Here is a 6,000-nt window from a genome sequence, read left to right as displayed (position 1 = left end):
TTCACCTAGCAAAGTGCGAGGTAGAAGCCCCCCACCCACACACACACACTTTCAGTCGGCGGGCCAGAGAGGCATCTCACTAAGATGGATCGTAAAACGTACCAAGAATAATCCACCTTGGTCGTACAAACTCTCTCTTGTTGTTGGTCAAAGTGATGGCTGTCCATGTGACCCTAGAGATGGGCTAGCTCGCCAATAATCACGCAAGTAGCTAGTCCCCGAAGACAACCACTGCATGCGTGTGGCCCAAACATATGTATGGAGAGGTGTGTTTTTTAGTACACAATGGAACAACTTTGATGTGGCACCGTGATTTCGAACAAGAAATCCCCACACTGAGTGAGGGTTAGGTTGACGATGCATATGTATGTTACACCACACTTCAAGCCGACGACGGGGATTCATGCATGCATGCGTGCATATTGTATGTGCTCAAACTTAATTAGGTCTGAATCTCACCATGACCTATACTATGATAACACGAACCAAATGAAGAATCCCCCATCGTAACCTATCATGTTGTCGGTCAAGGTGATCATGGATGTCCACGTGGACACACTAATATATAGGCTTGTTGCCGATAACCACGCGAGGGAGTGTACCGTTCAAAGGCAACCACTACATGCATATGTATGGAGGTGATGCGTGCATGCATGTTTGAATACCATTTCACAACATTGATGTGGCGCGTGCGTTGAAAATCGTACACTCCCCACACAGAGAGAGATTTGTTCATGACATGTCGTTGTACTAGCCACTTCGACTCGATGGGAGGGATTCATGCGTACACATGCATGTGTGTGTGCTCAAACTATATGATGCATGTCATCCCACAGCATGACCTATATATATACCATATTACAAGCAAAAAATAATAATCCCCTCCTAAGTCAAATTAACCTCTCTCATTGTCAGGCAAAAAGTAGTGATGGACCAAGCGGACCCACGGATGGAAAGCATCGATATCGCTGATAACCGCTTAAGTGGGTGTGAGAGGACAACCACCATCGCTTTGCATGTGGGCCAAACATATATATGTTGAATACCCAAAATGCACAACTTTGATGTGCCACATGCCTCAAAAACCGTAAACCATGCACCCACACAGAGCGAGGTTCATGAAGCGTACTACATATGATGGTCCCCTTCCCCCCTCTTCGACGCATACTATATGCTCCTACCGTAATACGTACAACCCAAAAAGAATCCTCATCGATGGTGAAATTAATTAACCTCTTCCGATGTAGGTCAAAGTGATGCATGCATGCATCGATGATGGCCTCGTGGGCCCACAGATGGAAGCATCACACGTGAGTGTCCTAGCTAGGATAACCACCGCCTGCATGCATGTGGCCCAAAGAGGTGTTGTGTGATGTTTGAATAGCCAATTTCACAATTTTGATGTAGCACATGCCTCGGAAACCGAAAAGTCCCGACACTGAGTGAGGTGTACTTGTTCACGGACGCGTACATATAGTATATATGCTAGTCCCCTCCCACCTCTTCGACGCGTACTATATACCACCATAACACAAACAAAAAAGATTCTACCTTGTTGGTCAAATTAACCTCACTGCCGGCTGTTCGTGAAAGTGATGGATGACGACCTCGTGGGCCCACTGAAAGCGTCACACGCGAGTATCGAGTGTCGTGTAGGACAACCATCGATTGCATGTGGCCAAAACATGTATGTATGAAAGGGTTGTGTAATGTTTTAAATAACGAATTCACGACTCTGATGTGGCACCGGCCTGCCTAACAAAACGGCCAACCCACATGGTGGCTCACAACTCATAGTGTACTGCGAGCCACGCGCCACCCCCCAGACGCACACACCCACACACACACACCGCGAATCCACCGCAACTACGATGCATGTTAAATTAATTATCCCGTGTGAACATATGTTACCAAAGGAGGGATGTTTTAATTTCGAAAAAATAGAGATCATTAATACGTTCTAGTACATTAATTGGTTGATTTTCTACGGGAATAATGTGCAAAAAACAAATTTGAGCTACATGCACACATGACAGTGCACCTAAATGGATTGCAAAACACATGTATCTCACTGGGTGCATGTTTCCTCCCCGTGCAACAAATTTCAAACATTGAGAATCTTGATTTTTAAATTCTAGTACATCCAAAACTTATTTGAAGTTCATGAAACTTATCATGTTGTCATATGGACACCAATACAAAGTGGCATTGTACTTTTTTTGGTCAAATTTGAGACCAGTTTTGATGTAATCTTTATCTAATTACAAACGGGAGATTATTAATAATTGGGACCAATATCCCAAACGGATTATTTATTCGAACCGTGAGTGTTAGACCAACAATGGATACGTGTCATGCTTCGGTTAAGCAATAAAGCGGCAGCATTAATCATCCAAATAGAAAAAAATATACGTGCCGTCGTGCGGCCCGTGTGCGGTGCGAGCAGGAGTGAGTTGACGGGACGCATGCGAGCAGTCTGCCGCGCAGGGAGACCGGGAGGCATGCGTGCAGGTGTGTGAATTGACGGAGGCGTGCTCGCAGCGCAGTGTCATCGGGAGGCGTGCGAGTAGCTGTGTGAAACGGCGGTAGGCATACCAGCAGTCCGGTGCGCAGGCTCACCGGGAGGCGAGCCATCGGTTTGACCACCGCCCGCCTCTCTCCCACTACTCCATATTAATGGTGCGCCCGAGCGGCCGCACCCCCCATTCTCGCCACACACACAATCCTCTCTCTCCACTTGCATCCTCGACGCCGCTCTCAGTCCTCAAAGCCGTCAGTGTATGAGGATGCCGCCGAAGCGCCCCATCGGAGGGAGTGGCGACGCCGGGGCTGCTAAAGCACCGGAGCATGGCGTGGAGATGGAGACAGAGGTTGCCGTCACCGCCGGCGAGTTATCGCTGCACCCTGATGTCATCGACGGCGTCGAGCTTCCACAGTCAGAGGCAGAGTTCCACACCGACTCTGGTGACGACCCCGGCGATGACTCCGGCGACCACTTCGACGATGATGGACAACTGGTTAGTCATCCATAAACATTTATGTGTCAAATAGATCCTAGGGTTTCTCTGGTTACTCTTGTCTCCCGCTTTTTGGAATAGAAATCCTATGGTTATGTTCTCCCAATCCATGAAATCTGAGTAAGTTTCGTTAGATCCGTGTATTGTATTGTTTTTTTGAATGGTACACAACTGATAAGTGATTAGTTGTTTCATCTATGGAAATGATTTCTACTAGTAATCCGACTAGGGTTAGTGTTCGTGCTAATAATTGCTAGCCAGGACTTGACAATTGATTTTGAATGACCTACATATGGTTGTGCCATTAGTTTCTTCAAGATTGGTTTGTACATAGACAAATGTGCTTAAAGATCGAACCATAATCTCTGGATATGCATAAAAAATAGCCATAAATTCCTAATCCTACTTCACGGCATGTAGACATTGATTTGATGCCAAATTTGTTTTACTATTTGTATAGGTGTTGTCTGACGATGTGGACAGCAAGGATGAAGATGTCCGGAGGAGGTACAAGAGGCAAATCCTGAGGGAGCTTTATGCGGGAATGCATAACAGACATGTTAGGACCTGGGACGGTGGCTATCGATGCCCATTTTTCTACCACAAGCTTCATGACGCGTATCAAAGTGTTCTGGCGCATGCAAGAGGACGGGCCGTTGGCTCCTTCAAGCAGAAGTATTCTTGCAGGGTGGCGCACGGTGCATACGCCAAGTACCTGGAGAAGCTTCAGGATCGTGCCGGCATGTGAGATGAGATGCGGGATCGAACTATGTCCGCTTGAGCAATGCTTAAGGACGGTTGAATTATGTACTTATGGTTGAACTATGCTTGTGTACGTGTACGCTTATCATCTATGTCTGAGTATGTTTAATCTATGTTTACTTATGTCTAACTGTGGGATATGGATGCAATCAGTTCGGTTGATGGAATCTACCTCCGTCCTAGTTTATTGGTCCCCTTTGTAATTTCTATTAAATGTTGACCAAAGATTTAACTGACAAAATGTTAGTGCAGGTCAGCAAAAATTATATCGTTGAATGCGTATTTGAACATAGTGTTCAATGATATAATTTTTGGTGACATCCATAAACCTTTCTTAGTTAAATGTTTGGTCGAAATTTGGTACAAATTACAATGGGGGCCAATAAACCAGGACGGAGGTAGTACATCAATCACACACGGTTCCCAAAATTGGAACCGTGTGCAATGACCTTCATTTTGCCTGCTGCGTCAATCACACATGGTTCCCAAAATTGGAACTGTGTGCAATGACTTTCATTTTGCCTGTTGCGTCAATCACACACGGTTGGCTCTAGCAAACCGTTGCCTCCGAAATTCTTTGTGGGAAAGAAAACCCTCACCACCCAATTCAAAAAATAAAAAATAAAACCCTCGCCATCCCCACGTCACAAAAACCCTCACCCCGTCCGCCACCCCTTCCAGTCCCCATTCACACCTGCACAAGTTGCTCCGCTTCTATGCATGGCACTGCCTATTGTGGCGGTAACCACTTAGCTCGATGCCCGCTGCCGCTAGGCTGCCGGCAAACCCTGTCGCATTTCGCCACTTCCGCTTATCGCCGCCTATCACCATCGACTTTCTCGATGCTGCATGCGGTCGACCCAGCTCCGCTCGGTTGGGGAATCTGCCGTAATGAGGGTTCTTTCTCATGGACAACAAGGTAACTAATTTAATGAGATATTATCTCATCTCTTATCCTAGTTCATCTGCCTCCTTTAATCACCCGACCAAAATTGCCGTGAATTCATTTTTATTCGAGCTGATTTGAGGGTTTTCTTTAGTTCATAGAGTGTACAGTGCACCGACACATCAGGACTTTGCGACCTCCGCCAGACGTTCCATCTCACCGTACCAGATGACTTGAGGACGCGCGCGGTATGTTCAATCGCACCCTAAATCGGTTGGCATGGCCTACTTTGTTGAACATATTCTTAATATTGCTACATTTGGATAAAGGTGCCACATGCGCCATATACGTCAAAGGGCATTTCCATGACATCATGTTTACCCTATATGTTATTTCCTGAACATCTCTCTATATTAGGCAAATTAATGATGTATTGTTCTTTTGATTACTCTAATATTTCCATGGCATCATGTTTACCCTATCTGTTTAATTATAGATTTTTGTCCTTCGATTTCGACTGTTGTACAGTTCTTTCAATTTAGGCCCATATTTGCATGTTACCATATTTACTTTAACAATCCTACCATTTTCTGCAGTGCGTCCCTTGCTATGCAACAGAATCTGTAGTGCACAATCTTTCCCTTTACATAAATCAAGACTGCAGGGATGTCATACTGCACACAAACAATGGATTTACAATCGTTGCTACTGTAAGACTTGATGAACGTGGTGACTCCTATTTTGGCACTGGCTTTTGGAAAGAAGTTTCTAAGTTTTATGAATTGAAAGCTGGCACTAGAATTGCACTACACATAAAAGGGCCTGGTCATGAGATATATGCTAACTTCCCCGACGATATCATCCATCCAGACTTTGTTCGAAGTAAGTTTTCTTTTCAACTATCTGCATGTTGACTTACCCAGCAATATCAAATGAATTGTGTAGTATTTAAGCAACCAATTGTTATTCCCTTTTCTTACTATATTCCTACCTAATAAATTCTTTTTTTAGATGCAGTACCTAATAAATTCTAGTTACCAATACACTTTTCTATTGCCCTGTTTTAACTAAATATTCCCTGTACTCCCATTTCTATCTGAAAGCGTCGCTGACAAGGAGACTCCGGAGGTGGAGAACGGGGCGAGCTAGAACTGCAAGCGACTCCAGCAGGCCTAGACTTCATCAGCAGCCTCCCCGATGATATATTGAGAGTCATCATATCCCTCCTCCCAATCAAATATGGGGCACGGACAAACCTCCTTTCCCGGCGGTGGCGCCCCCTATGGAACCCCAGCCCTCTCAACCTCATCGACACCCACAAGCTCTGCCATGGCT

The sequence above is a fragment of the Triticum aestivum genome, chromosome 3D (assembly GCF_018294505.1).
Source record: "Triticum aestivum cultivar Chinese Spring chromosome 3D, IWGSC CS RefSeq v2.1, whole genome shotgun sequence".
Classification (NCBI taxonomy): Eukaryota; Viridiplantae; Streptophyta; class Magnoliopsida; order Poales; family Poaceae; genus Triticum; species Triticum aestivum.
Note: the sequence above shows the minus strand (reverse complement) of the source record.